This window comes from Chlorocebus sabaeus, chromosome 13 (genome assembly GCF_047675955.1).
Source record: "Chlorocebus sabaeus isolate Y175 chromosome 13, mChlSab1.0.hap1, whole genome shotgun sequence".
Taxonomy (NCBI): Eukaryota; Metazoa; Chordata; class Mammalia; order Primates; family Cercopithecidae; genus Chlorocebus; species Chlorocebus sabaeus.
In genome coordinates, this window is record NC_132916.1 from 20,932,885 (window position 1) to 20,952,237 (window position 19,353).

Here is a 19,353-nt window from a genome sequence, read left to right on the forward strand (position 1 = left end):
TAAGGTTATGATTTTTATACTTAGAAACATGATTACAAACCTAAGTAGTTAAATCATAAATTTCTTTTTACGCCTTTCTACACAAATGTCAAAGTTCTTATTATGAATCACAGAGCAATCTATGATATTTTTCCACGTAAAATTGGATTTACTTCTTTCAATTTCAAGCTGGTTATCTGTTCCAGCTATAGGGTTGCCTCAAGCCCATATTTTATTGCCTCTCAGAGTTAAACTCACTTGCCTTTTCCTTACTTTGTGGTGCTAGATCTAAATTCCATAAACTCCTTTATTTCTTTGCCAGCTGATTTGATGCTAGGCTCTGCCAATAGAAGGTGTCTGAGAGAAAATCCTCAATTTGAGGAGAAAGAGATCATTTTTCAGTAGTATCTACCCTGTAACTTCAAGAAATTAGGAATCTTTTAGGAATGGTGTGGAATTCTCTGGCTCTCAAACTGTGATTTGAGCCAAGCTTATTTTCTTTCTCTAAGTACTCAAGTGCACTCTAATAGAGTCTATCACACACTGAGGTCAATGTTTGTCATCATTGCTACCATAATATTAATCTCCTAACTGGACTCTTACAGGTACTTTATCTTCAAGTCAATGTTTTATCAAACATTTCTGTAGCCTTCAGTCTACATCAAATAAAAATGATACAAAAGGACTGGGCTCAGGCAGTGGTGGATCAGTCTCCTTTTACACCAACTTCTTCATTGCCTCCTGTCCTTCAATCTAGTCCTGTAACCTCATGTGTAGTTTCTTATTACCAGTTGACTGAGGAAGAAAAACTTAATCCTGGTTTTAAAATGGGAAAGATAACTACAGAATTGGACCTAATGGGCAGTGGCAGAAGAAAAAAAAATTATAGAATTTCAATGGGACATTTGATTGTCTACTGAATTGAAAGAAAGCCAAAAGTAAAGATCTACACTGGTGCATAAGTTGTTGCTAATTGTTTAAATGGACGAATCAGAGACTTTGAAAGAACAGGGTTGGAATATCACTAACAAAAAGTCTGGGAAAATGTTATGTGAATAGACCACTCAGAATGGCCTCAAAGAGAAAAAATGGCTGTGTCCCATTTAAAAAAATATTCACCAAGGGGCATGCACTGCAAAAGAAGCAATTACTAACTAAGTGAACAAAATAACACATTCTGTGACTGTCAGTCACTCCTTTCTCCAGATACCCCAAAGCATGCTTAATAGGCCTAAGAAAAAAGTAGCCACACTGCAAGAATAGACACTATACGTGATCTTAACAACATAGACGTATTTTTGCCAAAGGTGACCTGGCTACAATTGCTGTTGGATGTTGAATCCAAGAACAGAGATCAACACTGAGCCCTCAATATGTCACCTTTCCTTGGGAGGAACAGCCAGCCATTTGGTGGCATGTTGATTACATTGGGCCCCTTTTATTGTGAAGAGATAGAGATTCATCCTCACTGGAATAGACAAATATTTTGGAGATGGATTTTCTTTCCCTGTCCACAATGTTTCTGCCAACACCACCACCTGTGAATTCACAGAATGCCTTATTCACCATCATGTTATTTGGCAAAGCATTGCTTCAAATTATTCTATGGTAAAGAATTGCAGCAATGGGTTTATGCTTAAGGACTTAACTGGCCATACAACATACTTCATCTTCCAGAAGTGATTGGACTGAAAGAAAGATGGATTGACTTACTAAAAATAGCTTCAGTTGGAAGGCCACGCCCTCTTTGTCTTACAGGAGACATTTACATGGTGTTTTCTCCCCTACATTCAAAATATGTAGAGAATCAAGGAGGAAAAGTAGAGTGAACCTTCCCATTAATATGCCACAGAACATCAGCACTGCAGGTTTTGGGGGAATGGTTCCACTGGGAACACAAAAATGAATCCACTGATATCAAAGCTGAGACTTTTACCTGGCCATTTGGCATGTCTTATGCCACAGAAGCAATAAACAAAAAGGGGAATTATCCTAATGAATGAAGTGGATGAACTGAACTACCAGGAAGAAATTGAGTTTCTCTTGGACTTCACCCCTTCTACTTCTTCCCTTTGCTAATTTTAACCTGTATCCTTTGTCTGTAGTACAATGTAACTGTAAACACCACAGTTTTTTTGAGTTCTGTGATTCCTTCTAGTGAATTATCAAGCTTCAGAGGGGTTTTGGGGTCCTTTGACTGAGTCCTGTAGTTCAATGTTGATTAGATGTGGTGTAGTGAGCATCTGTCCCTGTGCTATCATTACCATACAAAAGATTCTTACAACTTTTCTCCCTTAAGTATCTTATATGCTATAGTTTTATTTATTATTATTTTGTAGATGCTCTTTGTACACCTTATAGAACTATAGAAAGTTCCCTTCTATTCCTAGTTTGCTAAGAATCACATTATAATTGTTAAATTTTAGAAATTTTTTTCTCCATCTGCCAAAAGGAACATGCTTTCTTTTGCCTTAATCTGAGAGTCTAGCCCTTTGGTTTCAGTTAGCTATTATAGTAATAATGATTCAAAAAGATCCTAACTCAATGTCTTCAAACAACCATCTTTTATATCATTCACACATTTGTAGGGCTGCTTGAATGGCTCTTCCAAACTCATCTAGACTTGGCTCCCGACCGTGGGATTGATTTAAGTGTGTTCCACGTTGCTATCATGTTTCTGGGACCAACAGCCTGCACAGGGCATAATTTTCTCCTGGCAATGATAGAAGCACAAGAAGGTAAGAGGAAACACACAGTGCCTCTTAAGATTTGGCATAGAAACTGGGCATATTTTATTCTTGTTCATATTCTATTGGCCAAAGTCACACATCCAACGGGCCATGGAAATATATTCCACTTCTATTTTGAGAAACCACAAAATCCCATATCAAAAGGTATGGATATAGGGAAGGATGAGAAATCTGGAACAATAATTCCATGAATCAAAAGATTCTTAGCTGTATGTAACAGTAACATTTTCAACTCACTCCTATTCCTTGCATCTTATTCCAGCAATCTATTAAGCCCAAGCTCATTAATAAACACATTGTATTCAGGTACCTATTTCATATAAGAAAAGTTGCTCTCTAGTTGTCACTATTTGTATATAAGCTATCTTTTCTCTCTCGTTGATTTTAAGATGTTTTTCTGTCATTGATATTTTCTAGTTTAATAATGACTAATAATTTTCTGAAATTTATGGCAGGCAAAAAACTAAAGATCCAGAAATATCAGAGAACACTAAGCAGGATAAATACAAAAATATCTACACCTAAGCATATTACATTCAAATTCAACAACCAAAGATCAAGAAACAAGATAGAAAAGAACCCAAACAAGAAAATTACCTAATCTATAAAGGAATAAACATAAGAATTACATTCAGATTAATCTTCAGAAATCATGCAAGCAAAAAAAGAGTGAAATGAAATATTTAATGTGTTGAAAGAAAAAATCATTTACCTAGAATACTGAATCTATAAAATTACTCTTCAAAAGTAAAGAAAAAAATAACTTTCTCAGAGAAGCAAAAATTGAGAAAATTTGTCAACAGTATACCTGCCTTGCAATAAATCTTATAAGTTCTTCAGAGAGAAGAAAAGTTATATAGGTCAAATTTGTATCTACATAAAGAAGAGTGTCAGATAAAAATAATTGAAAATAAAATATTTTTATTCTTAATTGATCTAACAAAAATTTTCTCAAAATAACAATAACAACAATATATTCAGTGATTATAGCTTAAAGATACATGAAATTAATGACAATTATATTATAAGAGATGGAGGGAAGTACATGCATTACTCATAAAATGTTATAGTTTTATTTCAAAGTGGACTTAGATTTGTTGTAAATTTATAACTTATATGCTAAGACAGGAGAAAAAATAGAATCATAAAATGTTAAATTAAAACTGGAGATTAAAGGAAAAGACTGGAAGATGAAAAAACAAAGAGTAGATCACCTAATAGAAAACAGTAACAAATAAGATAATATTAAACCAACTATATCAATACTCACTTTAAATGTGAATGATGTAACTATACCAATTAAAAGACAAAGGCTATGTAAAAATAGATTTTAAAAAAACAAGACCCAACTGTATGTTGTCTATAAGAAAACCACTTAAAATACAAAGGCATGGATTAAAAAGTAAGGGATGGAGAAAGACATACCTTACTATACATTTATCAAGAGAAATCTGGAATAGTTACATCAATTTCAGATAAAGTAAACTTCCAGAGTGAAGAAAATTAAGAAGGATAAGAAGGGAGACTGCATAATGATAAAATATCAGTTATTCAGAACACATAATCATCCTTAATGTGTAGCATCTAACAACATTGCATCAAAATATATAAGGCAAAAAATAATAGAACTTGAAGGAGAAATAGATGAATCACTATTATAACTGGATTTCCACATCTGTCTGTCAATAACTGACAAACACAGTAAGTAAAAAATCAGTGAGGATTCAGCTGAACTGAATCCATCAACTGGATATAATTAACATTTATAGAATGCTTCATCAAACAACAGCAGAATACACATTCTTCTCAAAGTCACATAGAATAGTCATCAAGATAGACCACATGTTGGACCATAAAACCCACTTTAACAAACTTTAAAGAATAAAAGTACATTTAACATGGTTTTTGTAGGATGTATATATCTTTTGATACATACAAATCTAGTATTAAGCATCCACAAACTAGGGAAAAAGGAGTTTTAAATTAATAATGAGTTACGCTGAATTTAAAGATGAATGAAAACCAATTATATGTTTACCTCTTGGAGAGTACAGCTGTCATTTTTCAGAAAATAAAGTTGTATACAAATAGAATAGAGAATTTGATTTGATAAGAAATGCTATACTTGAGAACAGAGAAAATCTTTTATTTGCATGTTATAACCAGTAACTGCCATTTATCAAATGAAAAATGTGGAAAGGAGCACAAAAAAAAAACCTAGTATACATCAGTTTTTAAAATGAAAGTTACACATTTTGTATAAAAGTCCCAACTGAGCAGTGTTAAATTGGCCTTTTTATTTATCACTTGTGGTTTGATTATACCATTTGGTGGTATTATGAAACTACTGAAATTTGGCTTTATTTTTCCTGAAACTTTAAAAATACATAAAAAATAGAAACAAGCATTTCTTTCACATTTATCATGGCACCTGAATTATCAAATTCCCCACAGTAGTTTGGCAAAATTCATAACCATCTTTAATCAACTGAAAAGCTTTCTGAGTAAGTTCAAATCTTTTGTATGGAAATATTTTGCAACTAGTTCTTATCTAAATAGAAAAGATATTCCTCATCATTTTCACCCTAGACTCAGACATCTTTCTAGGAACAGTTCACAAAATATCACAAAAAGAGTTTGCTCTGGTATATAAGTTGGTCTTACAATTTCTTGAAGCTGCTCCATAGATTTTTAAAGATTTGGGGATTATAAATTTCAAGATAGCAGAATTTCTTATCTATGATACCTACACTTATAAAAAGTTACTCTGGAAATTTTTCATAATTGAATAGTGTGTCTTCTTTTATATTCATCATAAAATCCATAAGCTACTGATATTCATAATTTCCTTTCTGAAGAAAAAACTATCTGAATAGTTGGTTTTTTAGGCCAACAGTACACTGATAGCCTCTAGTAAATGAAACACGTATTTCTCCATCTTCTATTCTTCAAGAAACAGTAGCTGTTTTTCAAGGCAAACCATCATACTCAAAAAAGGTAAAAAATTTTTAAAAAAAATAAAAATTTAAGATATATGATAGATAGACCACAAATATCACCACATATTTTGAATAGTATTCAAGCTATCTTGACTGACAGATTTCCTCAGACTTCAAGCATAGGCCTCTGATTTTTGTTTTAATTCTCACAGGGCTCTGGCCCCTTCACTTCCAGCAGCCAAGGGAGGCTGCTGCTGACATTGCTGAGTTTACCCAGATCTGCCATCACTCAACTGCCACGCCTGTCAAGGTGCTGCCACTCATCTCCATGACTCAGTCCTCTATATCTCCCCATTCCAGCTCAGAGCGTTGGCAAAGCAGTAGTGACACAGCATGGTAGGGGCCCCCAACCCCTGCTTTCTCCTTAGCTCCCTCTTCCTTGCTGGAGTCACAGGAAGCCCTTTATTTCTATAATCTGCTTAAATATACTGATAGGGTTTGGCTATGTCTTCACCAAAATCTTATCTTGAATAGTAGCTCCCATAATTCACACATATTGTAGAAGGGACAAGGTGGGAGGTAATTGAATCATGGGGACAGGTCTTTCTCATGCTATTCTTATGACAGTGAATAAGTCTCCTGAGACCTGATGATATTAAAAAGGGCAGTTCCCCTGCACACGCTCTCTTGCCTGTGGCCATGTAAGACATGTCTTGCTTCTGCTTCACCCTTCTCCATGATTGTGACACCTCCCCAGCCATGTGGAACTGTGAGTCCATTAAACCTCTCTTCTTTATAAATTACCCAGTCTCAGGAGTGTCTTTTTAGCAGCGTGAGAACAGACTAATACATATATTTATTTTATAGCTTCATTCATATTATTCAATAATTTCAAAACTCTCTGTTTCTTTCTTTGGTTCATTTCCTCATGCAATTTGCTGTTTTATATCGGGAGCTCATCTTTCATGGAGCTAAAACATTCCTGGGTCTTTTTCACTCATGTAAGCACATGGTATGTGCAATATAAACGGTTCTGCAGACCTGAAACTTCATGACTGAGGGAAAGACAAGAGAAGCTGGGTATACCTAGACAGAAGTATAGATAAAGTCAAAGACAAAGTACAGTGGCTGTCTTAGTCAGTTTGGGCTGCTATGACAAAATACTAGACCAGTTAATTTATAAACAACAGAACTATTGTTCACAATTCTGGAGGCTAGAAAGTTTATGATCAAGGTGCCAGGAGATTCAGCATCTGGTGAGGGTCCATTTCTCACAGATGGCACCTTCTTTTGTCCTCACTTGTTGAAAAGGGCAGTCTCCCTCAAGCCTATTTTGTAAGGGCACTAAGCTTAACATTCATGAGGGCTCTGTCCTCACAGCCTAATCACTTCAAATTCTGTCACACTGGGAATTAAGTTCCAACACATAAATTTTAGAGGATCACATACATTCAGACCATGGCTATAATACAAAAAACTTTTATAGAAGAATGAGATTCCAAAAGAAAATGGGGAGTACACGTTGTTGTTTATAACTTAATAAATAAATCACTGTAATTTAAAAGCAATTTGAGGACAGAAAGTATTAGCCTGAGCACAGTTTGGTGAAAATTATTTTGGCAGCTGTGTCCAATACGAATTATAGCAGGCAGAAGGGTAGCTGTAGAAAGTCCAACAAGAAGATAATGGACATGGTCTAAATGAAATATGATGAATGCAAGATAATTTGGTAGCATGGGTAGAAAAGAGGAGAAATCAGAGCATGGAGTATTATTTCACAAATATTTTTTGTGTGTCTAAAACATGCCAGATTCTCTATTGAGTGCTGAGAATACTATGTTAAACAAAAATCACCATGGTCTTTGTACTCATAATGCTTACCAGCAAGATGAAGAACATGAAAGAAGGCTTCCCTGAGAAACTCATTTATCTAAAGGATAAACTGGAGTTAGCCAAGAGCAGCTTGGAGGTGGGTCGAACATGTGAAAAATACTAATTTTAATCAGGTTAACTCTGTAAAGTCTTGGCTACATTACTATCATTCATGTTCCAGTACTTCATCATTCACTCATGCAACAAATATTTATTGAACAGTTTACTCTCTACCAGTCATAATTCCAAGTGCTGGAGATTCAATGAAAAAAATCTTAAAACATGGTGGAGGAGAGAGAAAAGTAAATTTACCATTTAAACATATTATGATAAGTGCTGTAGTTCCAGGAAAGAAATAGCATTAACAGTAGTAACAGTATCTCTAATTACAAAATTAATACTATTATTACCAAGTTCCTGAGAATCATCTTCACAGTAGATTTTTACATTACATTAAACATCATATACAAGAAAATACAGTTATAGGGATGTAAAAGATGTTTAGAGCAGTTTGCGATAATCCCTGGTGGGAGTCCATAGGCACAGTGACTGCATGGGCACTATCGTCTCAGCACAAAGAGGCCCAGGTAGGGCGAGAAGTGTCAGTTCTTGTTTCATCTTTGAGACTAACTCCTGCTGCCTTCATTTCAAATACAGAATAAAATCACATAAGAAGCCCTTTAATAAACAACAGGAGCAAAAGTATGGGGGGAGGGCACTAAAATCTAATGTAAATCTGATGTTACCCAAAGCACTACATTTAAGCTGCTTATCCTCTGAGAGAAGCTGTTGTTTTGCCAGCAATATTCCTTGTCATGGTGAGTGGCCATCCTGAATAACCACAGGCCTTGGGAATGATCGATGGTAGGAGGCTGGAGACTATATAAATCCATTCTCCTGGTCATCACCAGAACTCAACAGAGAATTTTTGCATCTTTATAACACTTACTTGGCTATCTCCTACCACCAAAATTGGATACATAATATCTCACCTTCTATTTATTTAGCACTAACACATTTAAGGTGCCAACTGCAGAATTCTCAGGAAACTGTAGTGCTCATGGAATTCTGCCAACAGTCTAAGAAGGTTCTAAAGGGCTTGGCTGAGAAAAAGAATCGTCTGAGTGTAATTCCATCCAGCATGAAAGGTCACACGAGTCAAGATCTGTTGCCAAAATGTTGCTACTGAGGATTAATTAATATCAACTGAGCATCCAAAAGTGTCTGGCATTTTACCAAGGCTGCCTTTCTGAGTCCTCCCCCGCTAAAACAGTTGTGGAGATTAAAGCTAGCAGCGCCAATGGACGCTCATCTCTCTGGTCATAATAGAATGAAAAGAGCTGATGTGTACAGGGGTAAGCCCTTCTCTACTTTCAGGCTGACAAAATCAGTTTTGTAGCCTTTTAGCTAGGACCAGTTTCACTTTTCCACTCAGAGATAAACAAACAAAATAACTAAAATTTTTTGAGTTCTAACGATATGTCAGACCCTGGGTTGGGTACATTTTATATGTTTAATCATAGAGCCTTCACAATAGCCCCACAAAGCACTATTATCCTCATTTTACACGTAAGGAAACTGATACTTTAAGTATTGGCCTAAGTCACAAATCATGAATTATCTACCTCCACTACCAATGCTATGCTCCTTCCATGCCTCACATGTCTTACTGAATCTAAGTAATGCATTTTTTACTGTGGAAAACTGTATTACACATAAAATATTTTCTAGCACTGGAGGCCACTCTGATCCTGTTGACTAGCTTTGGCTGGGCCACACCTCTTCCACATATAAAACAATAAGGATCATTAGTAAGTAATAAGAATTGGTTTAACCCTAATCAATTTACCTAGAATCAGTTGAATTCCTACCAGTAGAGTGAAACTTGAAGCATAAAATGGAGCATAAGTCCCACAGCTCTATACCATACTGTGGTTTACTGGAAACGGACAAATGCAGAATTTAGTTTTTGGTGGACAATGAAGCAATTTTAAGTACCTCTCTCTTACTGCATCTCTCTTCCCCTAAAGTTTGGTTTGCTTAATGTGACATCCTGTAGAACATGAAGGATTTTCCATGTTTTTCTCCATTTCTTCAAAGACACGATTTCAAAGCCCAAATTTATGATTACACAGATACTTTGGAGGGCATAATTGGTATTCTGTGAGTTGCATTAGATTCCTTGCATACATATTTTTCAAAATGTAAAAATATTATAACATTTTTTGAAGAAGCATGAAATACTCAAATAGAAAAGATAGTGATTACAATTATATAATGACTCTGCCATAATACTAATTAATGTCAGATCCTAATTTGTGGTTAGCTATGCCTATCAACCTAACCCAGGGACTATGTTTTATTTTGTTATCATTTAAACTTTTTTTTCTTTTTTTCCCAGCACTCAGACCAATGCTTTGGGCTGTAAAGAGATTTGGCATTCAATGAAACAAATGCATTGAGCTCCTGCTTTTACCCTCTTAATTGTGCAACCAACCCCTGGTGATTTCATATCTTCCCTATTAAAACTGACTATTTTCTGGACTTTCTTAGTTACTGGATATAACTATAGAAAGTCAGCTTATAATTTTCTCCAGGATTTAAGTTTCCTTCATTATTCCAATAAACAAACCAAAGGACTCCCAAATCTAACCATGCTCCCAAGAGTGTAAAGATAGCACTGGCATTAACCCAGTATGCAGATGCAAAATGCTATGCCTACTTTATAAATATTACATTGGACCTGGTCATGGCTCTGCGAACTAGGTCATTAGTTCACCTCACTTACAGAGTAGACATTGATTAAGGGCACTCATCAGAAAATTTTGGCTGCACAAGGACTCTAAGAGAGATGAAAACCTGACTAATGGAAGAGGAAACCTAGGAAAGAGATTGACCCCCGGAAGAAAACAGCTCACCTTTCAGATTGTATGAAGTATACACAGGCTCACAGTCATAGGCAACCCCAATTATGTGTGTAAACCATCTCCAGTCAATAGAGCCTTCAAATACCTCTTCTATAATATGCACTGTGTTGAGCACGTTGTGCATATTATGTACTTTAATTTATAGAGAACTGTTGTGGGTTTTCTAGCTAAGGAAGAATGGGTTTAGGTAGGAGACACAAATTTCCCCAGTTTACATGGCTTGAGAATTAAGACTCAAACCCTGATTTGTTCAAGTTCAAGGCTCAAGTTCTTGCCGTGATCTGTTTATGGCATCTAGTGTTTACCTGGAGAAATTCTACTGATCCTTCTACATGGCCTCTGTATTAGTCCATTCTCACACTGCTACAAAGAACTGGTTGAGAATGAGTAAATTACAAAGGAAAGAGGTTTAACTGACTCACAGTTCTGCAGGGCTGGGGAGGCCTCAGGAAACTTACAATCATGTGGAAGGGGGAAGCAAACACGTCTTTCTTCACATGGTGGCAGGAAGGAGAAGGATGAGAGCCAGATCTCGTCATCAGATCTCGTGAGAACTTATTCACTATCATGATAATAGCATGGGGAAAACCACCCCCATGATTCAATTACCTCCTACTGAGTCCTTCCCACCACATGTGGGGATTATGGGAACTAGAATTCAAGATAAGATTTGGGTGGGGACACAGCCAAACCATATCAACCTCTTTCTTATTTTTCAAGTTTAGTCCATGTGTGCTTGATCAGGTGTTTTATTTTATTTATTTTTATTTATTTTCTATTGTTAATACAATTCACTTTCATTTAATTCTCCCAACAATATATGATGATAAATAGGATACTATTATCCCCATTTTACAGGTGAGGAAACTGAGGCACACACCAGTTAGATGAATGGTCTAAACTACATACATGGCTAGTAAATAGGGCCAGAGAATGGCGTTGGCTGATATTTGCACCTGGGAAACCTAGTTCCAGAGCCTGCGTTCTTCACCACTATGCTCCCCTGACTCCCCTGCTCTACAGATAAGGACAGTGCAGCTCACAGAGGTGAGGTGGTCTGCTCAAGGCCATATGGACAAAGTAGCAGAATCAGGCCTGGCAGCTGGATCTTTACACACTGAGCTATTATATTTCTATTATATTCCATTGTCTCTCTTCATGTGCCTCACGTGTCTTCTTTAGATTTCCTAATTCTGTTAGTGACTTCATTGTGCTCTCAGCTACTCTGGCTGAAACCCCTGTCATTTTTTCCTACTTTCTCTATCCAACCAATTGCCCAGTCCTATTGATTTAATTTTACCACATCTCTCTCATCTAGTCCTACCTATTATTTATTTACTGCTGCTGCCATATCTCTCAGTCTTATCTAATTTTAGACTCTCCCACTTCCATTTCTTGATCCCCAGAGCCAACCACTTTCTTCTCTTTTAAATTGTTCTTTTGGCATACATCTGTACTTCTAACTAGCACATGTATATTGCTACTGCTTGAGTTGTAAATTTGAGGTGTTAACTATTGATTTCTCACAATAGAAGACAAAGCTTCAGCTCTGTTTCTCCCTACCTTTCACCATATACTTCACAGTCTTCATTCTTCAACTATAAATATGCTGTAATTTTAGTTGGATCAGTGTTTACATTATTGTGATTAAGTAAATGCTTTCCCTTATTGATTCATGTAGCATAATGTGATGTCTTTCCTTTCTCTACTCAACGGTTTCCCCTGAAGTCTCATTTGCTTAATTTTCTATCAGGAATTCAACCACAAATTCTCCCTGGGTTGTCAATATCTTCTCAATACATTCAAGCACGTTTCAATATCACCTAAGTGACATCTCTCACTAGAACTTCAGATCTGCTATGTGAAGATTGTCCCTTCCCTTTCTGGCCAACTGCACTACTGTCATATTAAACTCTCACTTTGCCATCATCTTGGTGATTCCCTTTTCCTAATTCTTGGTTTGGATGTCTGTTTTCCAGACCCTCTGTTTCTTCTTTCTAGCTATAACTCCTCCTTTTGCCTAAAGTAGCATCCTGAGAAGAAAATGTTTAAAACATAAATTTTTGAGACGTTTTTATTCTACCCTCATGTTTGATTGATAGTATGTATGAGTATAGAATTCAAGGTTAGGAGGCAATATCTTCCAGTCTCCAGCTTTGCTATTGTCAGTGACAATTTTATTCTTGATTATTTGTATGAATATACTTCCCCTCCTCCTACTGTTTTTCTTTCTCTCTGGAAGGTTTTTTTCCTTGTCTCCAGTGTTCTGAAATTTCACAATGATGTGATTTGGTGTGGGTCTATTTTCATCATTTGGATGAGCACTCAGAAAGCTATTTGTATGTGAAAACTTATGTCTATTAATAATGAGATTTAAATATATATACACACACATGTATGTACACAGATATGTATATTAATGAGATTTAAATATACATATACATACACATATGTATGTACACAGATATGTATATATTTTTTTGAAATTGTGCCCCCTCAGTTTCTGCTTTCTCTTTTTAAATTTTCTAATATTTCGATGTTAAACTGCCTGGACTGTCTTTTTCCTCTGTATTATGGGAGATTTTCTTAATTTTACTTCTGACCATTCTTGGCATTTTTTTCATTTCTGCTATATTTTTAATTTTCGATATTTTTTGACCATAGTACTTGTTCCTACTTCTTAGAGGCAATCTCTTATTTTGTCTCTCAGAAGATATTAATGATTGATTTCTCTGAGGCCTTCTTCCCCATGTATAGTCTGTTTCTCCTAGTTTTCATTTTGGTCTCTATCTTCAATATCAGAGCTTTTGTTCAAATTTGTGATGATACTGGGGTGTCAGATTTTTTTTTTTTTTTTTTTTTTTTTGAGACAGCATCTCACTCTGTTGCCCAGGCTGGAATACAGTGGTGCAATCTCAGTTCACTCCAACCTCTACCCACTCGGTTCAAGTGATTATCATGCCTCAGCCACTCGAGCAGCTGGGACTATAGGTGTGCACCACCACACCTGTATAATTTTGGTATTTTTAGTAGAGATGGTGCTTCAGCCATATTGGCCAAGCTGGTCTCAAACTCCTGGCCTCAAGTCATTTGCCCGCCTCAGCCTCCCAAAGTGCTAGGTCAGCTGATATTTAACAATGGCCCCTAAATGGGCAGTTTGGAAACCTTGAATGAATAGGTGACACTGTCAGTGAGGAACCTGAATAAAGGGTAATTCCAGAAGGCCAGATGAGGTTTGGGGGAAGACAGCTGATGACATCAATGTCTTCAAAATTTTTCCTTTTGCTGGTCATATTCCAGCCAGGGAATAATCTCCAATTTTTACCTGAATGATATAAGCCTCCCTAACAGCATTATAGTAAATGAGAGGAGAAAGAAGACTGAACATCTCAGATTCAGAGTAAATTTTCACTTAATGGCCCATTTTCAACCAGTAATCTTGCCATCAAATCTGCCTGCCACTCTCCATTCCAAAGACCCTCTGCTTTACCATTCTCAGAGAAGAAATCTCTGTTCTTTAAGAAGGGGGATGCAATAAAAGAAAGAACAGAGGGGACCATCTTCTTTCTAAACACTTTCAATTCATTCTTCTGTTTATACCCCCAAATTCACCCATGTACTTGGTGCCAAGAATTCTGCCATATAACTTGAATTATTTTTCACTCTTCATTCATCCCAGATCGTTAATTTTTTGTTTATCCACCTACTTTGACAGCTTCCAAATCTTTATTATCAATTTCTTTCCACTCCCCTTGTCCTTGTTGGTTCATACTTTTAAAAAATGTTTGATGCAACCCAATTTAATTTTTGCCACCAAAGAAACCTAAAAGTGGGGGAAGGGGGGCTATTTCCTCTAAAAATTATAGTCTGCAGTCTGTATTGAAAAACTGAAGACTTGTGTAAATCCTCGGAATAAACTATGATTGGTTCATACTTTAAACATGGTTCAGGGAAATTTGTGAATACTTGGTCATCTTTCTGAAGTGCCCCTTTACTGTCATTTTAGTGTGCTTTGAGGAGGGTACAGAGGTTCTATTCATGGGTTTAACTTGCATATTTTACAAGATGCTGGCCTTCATTTATTTCTGTCTAGTGAATTACAATAGTCTCCTAACTTCCTGATCATGTCAATCCTCTGCTCAGAAACAATCAGTTTTCTGTGGAAAAAAGCTATCCTTTTCCATTAACTAGAGCAGTTACTCTCAACCTATTTGCTGTCCTTGTCACTATTCACGATCCCCTCTCAGTACAATGAGTCATTTGCCTACAACTTAAAGGATATGATGCTTTACATATGGCCCTACTCTAACATTTCAATTTATTACATATGATTCCCTGTACCCTGTGCTTTAGCCAAAATTGGCTATTTTTTTGTTTCCTTAATCTGCCATATGTTTCCTTTTCTGTGACTTTGCATATGCCTCTTCTGACAAGTGGAATGTCTACTTCTAGCATGCAAATTTTACTGAACCTCCAAAGCCCAAGTTAACTATACCTCCTCAGTGAAGCATTCTCTCGCCTCCAGCAACATAATGTTTTGTATTTCACATATGGTGTTTTGCACATCTCATTTGATTTGTTACTGAAGATATTGTTTGTGTCATTATTTCTTTCCTGTACTGTGTTACTAGCTCCTTGAGAGCAAGAATTATGTCTTATTGTTATATATTAGCCAATCCAATAAACACATGGATTAATTTAGTTGAATTTAACCTATTCAAAATATTATAAACAAGCATATATAATTTCTAAAACCTTAAAATGTTTTTCCTAGTTCTTATATTTTAATAATTTATTTGCAAAGACAAGATTTGAAACAAATAAAGAAGTAAGACCCCACTCACTTCTTCATCTCTGCCAGTTTAATTGATTCACAGCAATTGTGTAATTCTAAGCATGGTCTGAAATTTTGTTCCAAACTGTACATCTATGTGGAAAAGATTCATTATCCAGAAGTGCAATTTTTCCCATAAAATATATTGATCAAAATTTCTGTGTGGCTTACTGTTGAGAATTTATACATTACTCACTAAAGCAATTTCTTCAGATCAGAGAACATTGCTGGCTTGAGGGGTTTATGGGTACTATTACAGCAACTTCAGAAGGATGACCAAGTATTCACAAATTTCCCTGAACCATGTTTAAAAGCTCATTCATCATTTAAAATATTGTGTGCCCGCAGGAGGAAAGGGCAGTAGGCAGTCTTGCATGCTTTGGCAGAAATAGCTACAGTGTGTCAAAAGAAATCCAGTTAATTTTGACTCAACTCCCCCTCAGTTCTTACTTTCAGGACAATATTTTAATAACATTTCTGATTACCACAGTCAGTCCATATTATTCTATTTAACATAAATGGCTCTTATTTATTAAGCATTTATTTTGTGCTAAACACTTTATGTACATTTTCTTACTGAATAGTTACAAAATCCCTTTGAGTGTTATTATTCTCATTTTTACAGACATGAACTGAAGCTTAACAGGCAGCTAATTAAATTGTCTAGGTTCTTTGAGCATTATTTTTAGATGCTAGTTACCAATTTGTCTATATAACTTTACTAAAATGTTTTTCTACTTTGACCTTTATCCAATAATCAATGGAAAAAGAATTTTTGAATAAAAGATTTGTTTGTTACCCAAGGTAAACAGTTAAAAGGAAAAATTACCTATGTAGATAGTCTCTGAAGTGTATATTCTTTCCACAGTACTTGTGTGTTTGGTTCCATTTGTCATCATTTGTCATTTGTGTGCACCCAAAAGTGATGAAAACTGGGTTCTTTGGGGCTTTCTGTCTTTCTTCCTTACACTTACTGACAAAGGCCAGTGTACCTCAAGCCATCTGTACATCCGGCAGAATAGCACTATAATTCACATAAGTTTTGATCAGCTCATCACAGTCTGTCTAAGCTCTCTGCTTCTACAAGATGCATTTTAAGAGTATATGTTGCAATGGGAATCATTTTTTTCCCTTAAGACTAAAGCTTAAGGGACTCAAACTTGATTTTTTATTGATTATGGACACAGCACTATGCTTTGTGGTTTAAAAGCTATCTTGTTTCATGTTAACCACAATCATTTGTTTACAAAGTTTGAGTCCCTTTCTTTATACCATGCCACCTATTCAGCAACATATTTGGAGATTATATTCATGATTGACCACTCATCATGAAATAAATGACAAACATAACAAACAGCACGTATTCACTCACAAATTATTCACTGAACGCCTAATGTTCACATAGGATAAGTACTGAACTCATAAGCAATGCATATGTGAAAAAAATGAATATTAATGTACTGTATGTGTGCAGATAATCTTGATATTCCCTAGCATATGTACAACATATACAATCAATAACCTCTATTCTAACTTTCATCTGAAACAAATATAATTCTTCTAAAAACAACAAACAAATCATCCTTGGCAATTTTGTCAGGTACCAGTGTTTGAGACCATTTTCTCTCTCAGATTGCCTTGTAATGAATTCTTTCTCCATTAAAGTTCCCCTTAAAGGTGTGTTCAAGGATGTGTGAAGGCATAAGAACATGCAGAGGTTGGCAACAGGGAAGGAACAAGAAAGTTTGATCAAATAGGACAAAATTCAAGATTCCTCCTTCATGATATCTTCATGTGATGCTTAATTTTATGTTTTAACTTGAAAGGTGTTTTAGATGAGATTAACACTTAAATCAGTGGACTTTAAGTAAAGCAGATTGTCCTCTATGATGTGGGTGGGCCTTATCCAATCAGTTGAAGGCCTGAGGACATCATGAAAAAGGGACTTTGAATTTTCACCTATTTCATCCAACTTTCTTGCTCCTTCCCTAAAATTGCCCCCAAACATTTCTCCACCCTCTCGTATACTTTACAGGCAAATTTAATGGACAGAGAACTCACTACCAGGCAATCTTAGACAGAAAATAGGGTAGCTTCATACCCAGTCCTTAGCAATTGTTCTTAAATACCTGTGCCTGAAAAAAAAAAAATGCCTAGAGTGCTTTCTAAATATGTAGTTCCAGATCTCCATATCTTGGAGATATGGTGTGTCTGGCAAGACACAGGAGTCTACATTTAACAAGCATTCCCAAGGAAATTCTAATGCATACAGTTCTGGGGAAAACCACAATTTGAGGAACCCCGTTTTAGAAATAGGGAAAGGTTTTTTTTTTTTTTTTTTTTTCTTGTTTTATTAATAAAGTCACAGGGATTTAAGCCAACTACAGATTAGGACCGCCCTAGTTTCATCTACCTCCTGCAGAATCTACTGGATTGGTGGAAAGATTTATCAAGGAGAAATATGTAGACATTAGGCACTACAGGAACTGGCTCAAGGAAGAAGTATTGGTTTTGATGAGGATGTGATATCCAGGGAAAGGCTGGAAGAGAGATTTCACAGGCTTGCTTGGAGAATACCCAGCCAAGTGTCTGGGAATGTTGGGATGCTGCAGTCTTTTCAAATGCACATTCCAAGTGCCAGTGATCACTTCAATCATTCAAATAACTAAACTCTTCTTTCCAAATTATTTCCTTGATTGGTATGTACATTTATAGGTTATAGATTCCATGACAAAGACTGAACCAGAGCAAAATAATAATCTTCCTCGACAGAATGGCTCAGGATATCTCAAATATAAGGTCCTTCAGCTATTTTCAATTTGAATCTAAATTTAAACTTTTTTCCTTCAGTTTGTAGGTTCTCATTTACAGGATCTGTATCCCTAGTTTGCATATAACTATGGGTTGGCTTTGCAAGTTCCACTGGGAAAAGGTCTAGAAATAAAAATAGACATGTCTGATCTGCCTAAATGTGAGCCTGGATCTCATAAGACATTTATTAGGTGCCAAAAGACCCCTCTGGGGATGGATTTGCCAAGCTCTGCAGCCTCTCAGTCTGCATGGCTTGCAATTGTCTCTCAGCTCCAGTTGGCAGGCTGCACTAGGAAGGAGTCAGGCAAACAGCATCTGATTTACACAAGGAAAAAAATGTGTCAGGCAAAGAGTAAAAAAAGGAGATCTCTAACTTTATTGAGTTTTTAAATAAATCATCAGAAGTATGAGGTTTCGGAAGATTTTAGGTAGTAAACAACATAGAGAAAAAGCAGCTTACTCGCAAGCTTACTATTTTAGAGAAATCATTAAGTCAGTGTTTTTCTGTTCTGTTTTCTCAAACTGCCCATATGCAGTGAGTCACCGACAGCATAGAATGTATCTTCTGAGGCCATTAGTACCCAAATGTGCTTCCGTGAGTGTCCATTCAGATTGCAGTGCCGGGCTTAGATGGAACCAGGCTGTAGTTTCTTCCCTTGATAATCTTTTGAGAGTTCAACCCCAAGATGTCAACCATGGTCTCTGATATGGTTTGGCTGTGTCCCCACCCAAATCTCATCTTAAATTCCCATGTGTTGTGGGAGGGACTCAGCAGGAGGTAATTGAATCATGAGAGCAGATCTTTCCCTTGCTCTTCTCATCATAGTGAGTAAGTCTCACAAGATTTGATGGTTTTAAAATGAGAAGTTTCCCTGCACAAACTCTCTTCTCTTATCTGCTGCCCTGTGAGATGTGCCTTTCACCTTCTGCCATGATTATGAGGCCTCCCCAGCCATGTGCAACTGTAAGTCCAATAAACCACTTTCTTTTGTAAATTGCCAGTCTTGAGCATGTCTTTATCAGCAGTGTGAAAACGGACTAATACTGTAAATTGGTACCAGTAGAGTGGGGCACTGCTGAGAAGATACCCAAAACTGTAGAAGTGACTTTGGAACTGGGTAACAGGCAGAGGTTGAAACAATTTGGAGGGCTCAGAAGAAGATAGGAAAATATGGGAAAGTTTGGAACTTCCTAGAGATTTGTTGAATGGTTTTGACAAAAATGCTTCTAATGATAAGAAC